We start from the raw sequence: 13,519 nt of genomic DNA, 5'->3' as shown, positions 1-13,519 counted from the left end.
ACTACCGTAACTGGAGCTAGTCTGCACTGCAGCTCGCACTAATGAGTGCACAGGACCACATAGCGCACACAGCAAGCAACACATGTTCCCCTCATGCAGGCAGGCAGGCAACATTCCCGACCGACACCATCACCGCCATGTCGGAGAGCCAAAGATCCATCACAGATTAACAACCTTTCAGCGCCAGACTTTGTTGTCTTCATCCTCGCCGATGAAGATCTCGGCCTCCCGTGTTTACGTCGTCGTCGTCGGAGATGTGTGCTAATTATCCCATGTTAACCCACATTTCAAAACAAAGCTTCAACAGGCGTAGCGGTAAAGAAAAGGGGTGGTGACTGTGGGAAGTAGAATTCCCCCCCTAGTGGACTTAGCCTTTTTTTTTTTTTTTTTTTTGATGACTACATTTAAAAAGTTATCTTTACTTTCGAGTCCTTATTTTGTCCTTTTATATATGGGGGCTATTTTTCTTCTGCTGAAACTGGGGTCTTAGTCAAGTTGGAGGGACTTGCATATGGTTCAAAATTCTTCTGCTAGAAAGCAAAAAATGTCAGGAAAGGCCAACTACAACATCTACAATTAATTTGGGGTCACTCAGAGGCACTTCAATGGTGGCAGGTGACACTTTTGATCTGATTTAATTTTATTTATTTTTTTAGCAATTGAACTGCAGCATGTTGACTTTCAAATCCACTGTATAACAGTAAAATTGCTTAAATTTTATACTATTTTTTTCATAAAAATAAATGAATCAACTGTTTAATAGAAAATGTAAAATAAATATCATACGGTAATTTAAAGACATGGTCCAAAGTTTTTCCGTTGTTTTGTAAACACAACATTCAAAACTGACACTCGGAAGCAGCCAACCAGGAACGAGTGCGAAAGCAGCCCACCAATCAGGAATGCGCGTTCGTACAGCCGGATTTGCATATGCAGACGAGACAAGATACAGGACTCGAACTCCTAACACGCTTGCGTAAACACTCCAACAATCAGGAAACAGGCGTTCGCAGAGCAAAAGTTGCATATGCCACCGATAGTTGGTTGCTTCCGTGGCTTGGCTGGAAGGAAAACGAGTTTCCACCCAGAAACGTCCCGGACAGACCAAAACAAATCCTTTGGACCAGACGAAGGGATAAATTCATGTAACAAATATTGCAGCACCCTTGAATGTAAATACTCGGTGGGCCGGTCTAAACAATGGAGTGGGCAAACTTTGCTCACGCATGTTTTAGCATCCCTCGCATACGTTTCATCATACCACAACGAATGTGTTGAACGTGTGCGTGGATTCAAAGCCTCGGGGGAAGCCTGCATTACCAGCGCAATCGTAAATGGCATCCCTTCTATAACAAATTAGAATTTAATCGTGTTTGCCGAGTCTTTCCGGGGGTCTCGCGGTTTGACCTTTCTACATGCTGTGTCCTCGGACGACTGACATTCTTCCGTAAACACAAAAACAAACACGGCGAAGCCGGGGATTAGACGTCTGGAATGGACTTATTTAGGCTGGGCCAAACTCGAGCTGCGTATGTGTGTGTGTGTGTGTGTGTTCTTGTACATAATACATAGTGAGGACCAAAATACGTCTTTATCCAACAGAATGAGGACATTTTTGTGAAGTGAGGACATTTTGGCCGGTCCTCTATTTGCAAGACCTCTTTTTGAAGGTCAAGACTTGGTTTTAGAGTTTAGGTTTGAATTGGGTTATGGTTGGGGTTAGATTAAGGGTTAGGTTTAGGCAATCATTTTTGATGGTTGCGGTTAGGGTAAGGCTCTAGGAAATGCATTATGTCAATGGATGTCCTCACAAAGATATATGTACAAGGATGTGTGTGTGTGTGTGTGTGTGTGGGGGGGGGGGGGGTGTTACTAGAGGTCTTGCTTCATTTGTTCGTTATTATTATTCACGTAATTTGACATTTTTGAGAGATTTGCCACCGTTGCAAAACTTGAACGTGTGTTCATCTTGGAATGTAGAATGTTTGTTAGGTGTCAGTATTGTTTAAATTCAGCCCCCAAAGCCAATCACACTTGGCAACATGAAATATGGTAACATACATCATGCGATGACCCACAAAAAATCTTGAAGTCAGGAAAAGTTGGTGATTCTTAAAGAAGTCATGTTTGAGTTACTTTTCGGTCCTGTAACGGTTTTTGTCATACCAGTTTTGGTTTGATATACTAAATTTAATGTGCCAAAGAGCTTGTTTGTCATGCCTAGATCCACAAAAAAAGTTTCAAGAAACCATTCCTAAAAACACATGGGAAGTCTGCCGTTTGGGTATAAAGTATCATTTTATTGGTCAAGTGCCAGCAGTCCTTCAGAAACAAAATATTTTTTAATTTAGTCGCCAAAGTCAGTTTCACTTGACAGCGTGAAATCTCGTAGGCATGTCTTAAAAAAAAATCTCAGGAAGTCTGCCATTTTGGTTTGAAGTGGACAATTTAGGATAAATATAATTTTCTCAAGTCCCTTGCCTGGTATGCCAAAATGCGTCGTATATCATGTACATTTTTTTCCCCCTCTCGATTTGATTATTTCGATCTCTTTCAAGTTGTGGTTGTGGTTGAACACAAACAATGCACTGAAAACAAATAGCGTTCATTGTTTTAGTTTTACTATTGCCATTTAGCTTTCGTCAACAACTTCCTGAAGGCAGACTCGCTGGCCCAGAAATCCAAAACTGCGAGCGTTTATTATTACCCGCTTGCAGCCGACGTGCCTTCAGGGGAGACTCCCCACCAGTGACCCCTGGCCCCCGCCGCTCAAGGGGGCCCCCTCCACGCCGCCTTCCCGCTCTCCTCCTCCTCCTCCTCCTCCCGCTCGGCGTTTGCGGTCCGGCCGGAGAATGTTGAAAGGAGAGCAAACCGTTTTCAAGGGAACAATATCAGAGTTTGTGTTCCGGGAAGGTCGCTGAGGCAATTTTCTTTTATTGCGGCCCAGCGGCAAAGCAAACGAACCCTCGTGGCTTTGTCCCGCCAAGAACCGATCCCAGTCCATCAAAGTGGACTCTCCCCAGAAAGTTTGTCACCTGAGCGCCTTTTCCCTCTGTTTCTACCCACCGTTCCAAGCTTTTCCATCCCCCTCGGTGGGACTTCATCCGCCGTCTCCACCTGGGGGCAGAGCACCTGCGCGGCTCGCTATGACGACCATCTGTCCATCAAGCCCGGAAGAACCTGTTCCAAGACTCGCACAAAAAGCTGCCTAGTGGACTGGGGTCAAAGTTTAAAGCAGACCATTTCCTGTCCAGACGCACGAGGGCTCGCCCCCCCCACTCCTCCTACCAACCGTCTGCACAATTCGTGCTTTCAACACGTTTGGAGCTATCGTTCTCATGGGATTGATGCTCACTGTTTACGAACCTCTCCCTAGGCCCAATATGAACAAAATTTACTTTGGACGAACTGTTTGTTTGTTTAGTTAATTGAAAAATGAGAAGGGGGGAAAAAAATCGCCACGTTTTTTTGTTGTAGTTCCAAGATTAACCTGTGAGAGGCAGTACTGTGACAGCATTCCAAACTGCCAATAATGAGACCCAAACCCTAATTTGGGTCCTGATATGTCGACATGTGCCTTGCTAACGAACAAAAGGGTACTGAAAGGTTAGCATTTCGGATTGGGGAATTTTGGGCTTCTTTACCATTGAAATGTTCCAAACTAAAGTGGACTGTATTGAACCTTACATCCTTATAAAAGAGTAACTCTTCCTTTACCTTTACTCCAAATTCAGTGTAGAATTTAATTTTTTATTTATTTTTATTTTTTTAATCCCCATGCATGTCAGCTCGTGTCAGTTATGTGGGTTTTTGCCATTTCTGGGCTGGGTCGGTCCCTACCTCCTATGAATGTAGAGTAAATATAAAAGTTGTTTAAATGGGTATATTGCTCTATCTTCTGATCAAATCGGTTACCTTTTGTCCCCCCCAAAAGTAACTGATCAATGATCATCCGAAAAATCCTGATCATGTCAAGTCTAGTGGAAACTCGGGGCTAGTGCTAAACAAGTTTCATAAAGCCAGTTCATGTGCCACAAGAAGGGAAATGTCAAAGTGAAAATAAATTTCACAATATGTTGTGATAATCGTTTTTTTTTGGCGTAACCCCAAATGAACAAACTATGGTTGTCACTTTTTTGTGCTCGTCAGCATAAAGGGGGAAAATAAACGGCAAAGATTTATAATTCCAGCGCTCCAAATGGCTTTACTCAAACAATCTCATGTTACATTTCATTAGCGGCAAAACTGTCTCCCGGGTCGTTATGCTCCAAATCAGTTGATGTACGAGCAGGGAAAAAAAACAAAAACATATTTTAATAAGTCTTGGCAAAACATACTCTGGTTTTGTGCGTGCGGGCATGTGCTGGCCACCAGGCACTTTGTACACCGACACTCTTTAAGTCCCTCTCAAGGTGCCATCCGGATTTCTGCCCTGGGACCTTCTGCGGTGCAGCACTAATAGTCGTCAGCGCGCGGAGATTAATGTGAACTGTTATTGGCGTAATGATGGAGCGCGCCATGGTGGTTTCAGCCTCTAATTTGTGCATGCGTGTGTGGAAAGAAACACATGATTTTAATTGACATGTTTTGTACGCATATGTATAGAACCCCAACATGTACCAACTCTAAAGTCAGTGAGTATAAAAACAAACAAAAAAGCATCGTATTACAAAACAGCAATTTAGTCAAATTAATCTCCTTGGGAAAACACATTTGTAGTGATTTAGCCAGTTAGAAAAGATGATGTAGATTCTATAGTGATGAGTTTCTTCTGAACTTAATATACATACTAATTAGGGATGACGTATCGGTGCCGATACCAGCCTTATTTTAAGGTATCGGGTACTCGTGATTTTGTCCGCTACCAGTATCGTCCGCCCTCTAGTGGCCGTTTTAGAATTAGGAACTAGAAATTATGAGTGAGAGGAATAGAAAATTATTAATTTCATGCAATTTTAAGGAAAAATACTATATTGGGATTTTTAGGTCTTTCTTTAAAATTCTGTCTTTTTTTTTTGAGGGGACATTTTATGTACTAGTGGTATTAGTATCTGTGACTACTAAAGAGTTGACTATTGTAACGGTATCGGTCTAAAAAAAAAGTGGTATTGAACATCCCTAATAAAAATGAGATGACGCACAATTTTGACTTCATTTAAATGGAGAACCATATTTTTTTTTCTATTTAAATGTAAAAAAAAAAAAAAAGTGCCAAATATATTTTTCAATGAAATATTTGTTTTAATATCTTGATACTTGCATGGCAATAACAATGGTATAATTGTGCAAAAAGCATATAATATTAAATATTTATTACTATGTATTATTTAATGTATTTAAAGGTAGTAAGTCCTAACGTTAACGCTAATAAAGTCACGCAAATGTTACCAGATAAAATTCTGTATTTTTAAATAAACTTTTTTTTTTTTTAAATGCAATCTTGTTTGTAATATTCAATGGCAATTAAGGTCATATCGACTTTTATTTTTGTGTAGTTTTATAACTTTCAAAATCTGCGTAAGAAGGCTATCATGGAATAGAATTTTGTTATAAAAACTTTGTCATAGAACCTGTTTAAGGTTTGAGATTTCACAAAATGTAATCCAGTTTCCGCAATAAAACACTGGACAAAAGTGCAAAACTACGCCAAAACTTTCCTTTGAGTCGATCAAGACAGTTTATTTTGAGGTTGTAGAGTAAGCATCGCTGAATTTGACTCTCGGGTTGGGAGGCCGAGTAATTATGTAAAAGAAATTAAAAACACCTTTTACAACCATTCGCCCGTGTGTAATGCCAACAGGCCTCATGTGATATAGAAGTGATTGACAGTTGAGCGGTCGCTGGGGCAGTTGTGGGAAGAGGACGACCTCTCTGCTTTTTGGTCCCTGAGGGGAACTTGTGCGTTACGAATCTAAACAAAATAATGAGGAACACAGGGATATGCTTCCAGACACTAAAATGTCCCACATTCCAGTCGTTACCGCTCACCTCGTGGCAAGATCAAAATGACCTCCAAACTCATCCTATACTTTTATTCTGATTCCGAAAACGAGTTGCTTTAGGTTCACCCAAACGGTTAGTATTAGTGTCTTTGTTTTATATTGTAATAATTGTATTATTTTCAAAATGAACCTTTAGTGTTACCATGGGAACAATAACAATTTGTTGTAAGGCCGTGTTAACAAATACGGGAATTGAAGAAAACAGTGTGAGGGTCAACAATGCCGCCATTGTGAATTGGTACTGCTACAGTAAGCAGAAAAATAACCAATTTGTTGTATTTATAAGCATTATCAGCGAACACTGAGTTGTGGATGACAAAGATAAACGCAATGAAATCACACGTTCATTTAGGCCGGAGAAGCGATACAGTCTGAAAGATGTGATTGGATCTCAGATATGATTGAAAACTATACTTCTTCCTCTGTTATACGACCGTCGAGTTCTCAAAACGTGAGAGCCAATTTATTTTCTCTTACCATGTCCGCACTCAGAGCGTGGCCTGTTGAAACACAAAACATTGTTGTGTTGAAGTGCTCTTAAGGTCAAATGATGATGGTGAAATCATGCTTTTGCATTTCCAACCCTTAACGATTTATAAAAAAAAAAAAATATTGTTTTGTGACTGTATTTGCCTGGGAAGTTAAAGTGTAAGTCAACCTTAAACATTTCTTGACAATATGTTAGATGTGACCTCACTAGTCTCAACATGACATTCTGATTCAAATTTACATTTTTGGAATATGAGTTATGCAGCAAAATTCAGCTGTTTTATCCATCTCAGGGGCGTCAACTGAAGATGACATAAATATTGCTTAGGTCTCAGGTAACGACCAATCACAGCTCACCTGTTTTCTGAAGCTGCGTTGTGATTGGTTATCTGAGACCTTGAGCAACATTGATGGATTTTGCTGCTTAACTCATATTCCACTAATATTAAACAGAATAACATATTGAGACTAGTGGGGCTACATATAACATATCAAAAAATAAAAAAAATGGTGGAGGTGGGGGGGCTGGAGGGGTTGATTTTCCCCTTTAAAAGTGTTAACCCCTAAAATTGAACCTGTGTATTTTTTGTCCATTTAGTTTTATGGCAGTAATTACCTGTACATTAAAATATGGTTCAGTGGTTAGTTTTGCATGATTTCTATAGCGGAAGGTGAGTTTAGAAACGGTACAATACATACCATGCTGAACTATACAGCACACTAAGCAGTGAGATCTTTCACAACACCTCGATTAAATACTAACATTCCAAAGCCACGGTCTTATTTTTGGCCATGGCAGAGGTCGGTATCGCTGCAGGGGAGCGCGGGCTCCCAGCCATCTGGCATTCAAGGTGTCTCCCAAATGTCGGGAGGTGTGAATCCGCCTGGGCCGACGTTTCTTGCCCGGGCCACGGATCAATAAAGTTAACTGAAAACATTCACGCGCTGCCATCTGAAATCAACCATTTCATGACTCGTTGTTCCTGTAAAAGCTGGGAAAGGCCCCCACTAGGATTTATTAGAAAGTAGAGGAGACGCGGGCTGGAATTCCAGAGTGGGACAATTGGGTTCCTGTTTGGATACGTTTCAGGCTAAAAGGCGATTCGGCGTGCACAAAAGTGAAAATAGATTCTTATTGGCAGTCGCATTCAGCTTGACTGGAACGAACAATGGTATCACCCATCATTTTTCCAATCCAGCGAGTTAAATGTAGGTGCTCCAGATTATTTTTGCCTTGGCGGAGGTCTCATGACTGGAGCGTTTTCTGTTTTCTTGAACCTCAAGTTGCTATTCAGCGTTGGGAATGTCCCTCCTATGCGGCCGAACCCCGATTATAATTAATTAGTTTAGCGTCCTTAACCACTATCCGTACGCGGGACACGGGCCATAAAGGCGATTTGTTCAGCCATGTCGCTCTGTTTGCATGATGACTGCTTTACGCTGATGGACTGTTCCATTCGCTCCTGTCAGGCGCTCCCTCAGGGCCACACAGGAAAAAGGAAGGAAGAACCGTCTTTTTTTTTTTTTTTTTTTTTTTTTTTTTTTTTTTAACAGCCGTCTCTCACTGTGCCAGTTTACCTTAGCTGCCGTTACGAGATAAATCCCCCTCTGACAGCTGCCCGACTTTCACGAGACTGTTACCTGCGCTCGCCGTTTTACGGCAAAATCCTGCACATTAACAAGCACGCATGGAAGGAATTAGCCCGCATGCCACACTTGGTGGGGGGTGATGAGGTGGATTTTCTTTGTGTCGTCACGTGACATGGAAATAATGAAGTACAAATACTTATACTGTACTTCATTCAAATTCTCAGTATTTATTTTCTGACTTTCTACTTCATATTAATACGTTTTACTCTGTCATAATAGGCGACAGGCGTGTTACTTTTTTTTTAATATATATATATATATATATATATATAAGCTAAAGCCTACGCTAGTAATTGTAAATTTTTGCTTGCTTCATATTGATTAACGGCTGTTCTTGTGTGTAAAAACCACAAGCTTCTGGACTTCAAAAATGTTTCTAACCTGGAAAAAAAAGAACAAAAACATACAAGATACCCCCCCCCCAAAAAAATAAATAAAAAATCATTCTCATTAGCTAGCTAGCATTTTTTCGTTGGACACTTCACCAATACCAGCAAAGCTTTGAGAGCATGTTTTTTTCAACAGCTAGCATAAAAGTTTAGCCAACATGAGCTACCTCTGAACTCTTTGACCGCCAAAAACGTTTAATAATGATTAGTAAAATCACAATGTATGCCTCCACAAACTTTCAATGACGTCATTTTTTTTTTTTTTTTTTTGTTTTTTTTTTTTTTTTTTTAATCAATGGGCAGTGCAACGTCTAAGTGCAGCACTGCCTGGTCAATGGGTTGTGGAATCAAAAACAGCCATTAACTATGACCAGCAGATGGCAGCCTTGTATCTCTTTTTCAATGGGCTAGGTGTATTTAATTACAATGAGACATGACGGAATCTGAAGAAATAGAACGTTTTCAAAGATGACGTGAATGATTAAAGCCTTTGTAATTCACTAAATAAAAAATATTAATGTCAAAGTCACTGTTGTGGAAAAAATGTATCTTTTCACAAAAAGCTTGTTTTCTCCTTCAAGTTACATATTTTCAAATGGTGATTACTTAAGAACAGAATAAGGTAGAAACATACTTTTCTCTTCTAATGAAAGAATGGAATGCGATCTTTTATTTGGTGTGGCAGTAAAAGAGTAAAACAGCCTCATGCGACATGTAGCATGATTTTCATTTTTCTTTCTCATAAAAGAGGGTAATATTTTGGGAGCTGAAAAGTTGAAAATTATTGTAGCATTGAGCGTAAGTAGAGTATGAGTTGAGTAGTTTTTCTCACCTCGGCAATCCAGCGCACGCTTCCGGACATGTGTGGCGACAGGCGCTGACGGACAACCAAAGCGGGTCAGCAAAGACACCGGGATTACGAGCAGGAAGGAGGGCTTTTGCGTCAACATGTGCGAGGCGCTCAGTGGTGTTTGCGAGCGTGCGCGCCAGCCCCGTGTGTTTACGCTGCTAATGGCGGTTTAATTTGATAAGCGGTTGGCGGATTTGTCGGCGCTCGGCTGGGACGGAGGCAGCCCGGGTTCTGTATATTTTGGGTAAACACACAGAAATTCATTCCAGGTTTCCCTCCTGTGACTCTCGGCCTCGCTGGCCTGTGTTTGTGTGTGCGTGTGTACTTTGTCAGGGTGCGTTGCTGTGCAAGTATTTTTCCTTAAAGGAGAACTAATGGAATAGATCACAGGTGTCAAACTGAAGGCCCGGGGGCAGAATCCGACCAACCGTTTGTAACCTCGCAATAATAGTCATAAACCGAGGACGGCCTGAATGATTGAAACCTATCAGAGGTGCTCGCACCATCTCCACTTGGAACTAGGTGAGGCGGGCCCGTCTGAGTTGGGCCTTATAATGTAGTCACAACAGAGGGTTCGGAGCCAAAGGAAGCAGCCCCCGCCATCCCCAAACAGGATGGGAGGATGAGACCACACGCACCGAGTTGTGTGTTCTATACATGTATCTACATATGGATCAAATGCATACACCATGTTCCGCTCCATTGCATTCCGCCACCTATTCTGATGATTTCTGCTTGACCCTGATGTGTTTCTCTGACTCCCACACACGTCTTCACGCAGTTCTTGTCGGTACAAAGCACCACATTCCCAGAGGAAGCCTCTCCATGAATGGCTCCACTGTTTTCCCCCTCTAATCTTTTTATTCCTCCTCTTCCTCCTCCTGCCGCTCACTCGGAAGTGGAGCCAGATAGGCTTTATCGGCGAAGATAGGCCTGCGCAATTACTCATGACATATTACACATAATAGTACAACAAGTGACTCTTCTATTTGGTCTTCCATGTGCTTCATATTTCATATTCAAGGGCAATTAGCAGATTTAATCTTTTTACAGCTATTTGGAAATGATTTTGCGGAGAACAGATTGCACAAAATTGCATTTTGTTTTATGACCTGTGACATGACACCCCATTGGTCTTTTAAAAAAAATAAAAAAATGACAATGTGCTTTAAAGGCATACAGTCTAAGGGTACCTTGACTTTAATTCAAATATTCCCCATTGAAATAAATTACTCACATTTAAAAAAATAACTAAATAAAAATAGGCAGATTAAAAGCTCACCAGGCACAACTCTTTACTGTATATACATACTGCACATTAAAGTCATTTTTCCATAGTATAATTGTGGGGATGCTGAGCATTCCCACACGTTATTGGGATTTTTATTCTCCACACTTTTTTGCCATCTAACAACTCCCATCTGATACTTCCAATTTACATTGTTCAAATTTCAACTAGTTTAAAAAATTCATGCCTCCTGGGGTTTATATCATCTCATTCCACATTGCTTACAGTATTTGCACAATTTAACATTTAATATAATCTTTTCCCCATTCATTTTCAATGGGGCAGCCATTGAACTTTTTCTAAGTATCACTTTCCAAGCCCACTTCTATATATATATAAAACTTATCATTACCAGGTGTCGGATACTGCTTGGTGGCACAGTTGGTAAATTGCATTGTCCAGTAACCAGGAGGTTATAATTTATCTCTCAATTTGCTTTCAGCATTCCCATGCAATTTCTCCAGAAATTGCACTTAGTCTAGTCACCTACAAAGTTGAAAAAGTTTGATTAAAAATGAAGCTTAAAGTCCAAAATGAATTCTCATTTTCAACATAAGCCATCATTTGTGTCATTTTGCGTTCGTGCGCGTTTGTGATGTTATTGCAGGTGTTTGGCGAGGGAAAGTGTGTGAATCAGCTGGGGGTACCATCCTTCATCACCTTGCGTGTGTGTGCGCGAGATCAAAAATATTCCTGCCTAGGAAGTGAAGGCAGCCTCGCTGAGATCCGCAGCCACACTGCGATGCTTTGATATATTATATGTGGAAGCAGAGGGGGACAGGAGGTACACCAGCAGTGTGCGTGTGCATGTGACAGTGTATACGTGTGGCGGCGGAGGTAGCACAAGTGTGTAAACACTCCCCACTGGCCAACACCGGCACCTTCATACTGTGAAGCGTCAGGACATCCTGCGCAATCGAGATCAAGTTGATAAAAGTTGGATTGAATATATTTGTTCCAGATGTAAACGTGTTTCCTTATGGTTGGTGTCAAACTGTTTGGATTAAAGCAACAATATGTAGTAGTTTGACTTTCATATAGTAACCGCAAAAGGATGTTATATTTGGTGGTTTTGTGTTACAGGCAAAGGTGGAATTGCGTCACTGTTGTGAATTTTGCGGGATTACTCTAAGAATTTCAGATTCCTCACTGTCGTTTAAGCAGCAGAACTAATCACTCATGTTAGCCCCTTTCACGCTGTCTGTCAAAGTAGGCTTTAACCGGGTTCGGGGTGTGAAGCGTAACACGTAACACCTCTCCAACCCTGTTGTCAGAAAACCGTAACGAGGGCTGGGTGGTACGGCTTTAAATAGGCAAAAACATTATCCCAAATAAATGTAACTTTTTGTTTTCCTTATTTCAACTGACAACCTTTGAAATTCACTTCCATCGATAAATCAGTCTTTTTTTTTTTCTTTTTTTTTTTTTTTTTAATCGATGAATGGGGAAAAAAAAAAAAAGGATTAATCAGTACTTGAATGGGGAATGCCGTGTTCTGTTATGGTTGTGATGTAGCAATGCTCGGGAATAATTTATTTTTAAGAATCACCTAGATTGAATTATAACTAGGGATGGGCGAGTATCATTTTAGGATCAGGACCTAGAAAGAATAATGACACAATATGAAGAAAAAAAATTATGTTCCCTCGCTATAACGCGGTTTACTTTTCATGGCCTCGCGGATTTTTTTTAGTGCAATTTTTGCATGCATTTTTTATTTTTTTTATTTTTTTTCCCCCCGTCTAATTAATTTTTTTTTTCTTTTCAGAAGTATTCGTGGTATTGTTACTTTGTATGAATGCCTACTCAGTAGTTGAATACTCGTACTGGTATAGGTTTGAAAAAAAGTGGTACTGGCCACACCTAATCCTAACAAATTATTGTTGTGGTCCATTTTAGTTTCATAATCCAAAACCGGTTTGATCAACCATCTCTTAAAGCCACATCTTCCCTTTTTCTAGATTCCAAATGTGTCAGAACATCCATGTTAAAAATACAAAACAAAGTTGTTCCTTTTCCCTTCCTTTTATTGAAGCTCATGACGAAAGCGTGCAGCAATATCAGATTTTATTTGACACGCCACCTGGCCGACCACATCATAATAACTCGGCAAGCCTCCGCCGAGCGGGGCGCAGCGAGAGATGGCTTTCGCAGCGTCTCCGCTTGAGCGGCACACCCCGCCGGCGGACCGGCGAGTGGCGAAGGGTGCGCCACGGTCCACTGCGCCCACAAAATCACCGCAGTCAGCACGTCTGCATGCGCGAGGGAGCGGCTTCGAGAGCGAGCAAAAGAAAAGCCTCCGCTACCAGAGCAACAATGAAAAGTCTTGTTATTTTCTTAACCTCGCGGACCTTCAGCTGAGCTGGACCCGAGTGAAGGTGACGGCAGTTTGCAGTCGGCTCGCATCAAGGCGGAATTATTGAGGCCTCGGGACGTCGCAGTCGTCTATCTGCTGACTGAACTGAAATCCAACATTTTTACTAAAGCTAGCCTTGCTTGTAAAAGCAAATTTTCCCCGCAGGAGTTGACAGCGGGAGATGTAATTACTCAGCTCTGCGTCCCAGTTAAGTCATCAGTCGGTCACGAAACAATGGATTTTGCCATTTCTATCCCTATTGGGATTTAAGAAAACCGTATGATAGCAATTCCACAACATAAATTAATCAAATGTATACCAAACAGCCCCCCCCAAAAACCCAGATTTTCATGAACGAGACCACCATGACCGGGTAGCATAGGCTGTTGGTGATGTCATCCCCAGCATAAGAACGCAGATGATTGGAGCCCCGTATTTCAAACATAATCCACCAGGATTATTCCTTAGATGAAGCCCAGATCTGATCAAAAAGTG

General features: G+C 41.1%; 1 protein-coding gene across 7 annotated transcripts in view; it reads left to right on the top strand.

Annotated features, from left to right (window-relative positions):
* The window catches only part of LOC144010708 (hormonally up-regulated neu tumor-associated kinase), a 70,890-nt gene that overhangs the window by 4,823 nt on the left and 52,548 nt on the right, over window positions 1-13,519 (top strand). The gene's annotated exons all lie outside the window — the stretch shown is intronic.

This window comes from Festucalex cinctus, chromosome 21 (genome assembly GCF_051991245.1).
Source record: "Festucalex cinctus isolate MCC-2025b chromosome 21, RoL_Fcin_1.0, whole genome shotgun sequence".
In the NCBI taxonomy this organism is placed as follows: Eukaryota; Metazoa; Chordata; class Actinopteri; order Syngnathiformes; family Syngnathidae; genus Festucalex; species Festucalex cinctus.
The sequence above is the reverse complement of the archived record's forward strand: the minus strand, read 5'-3'. Positions and strand labels throughout refer to the sequence as shown.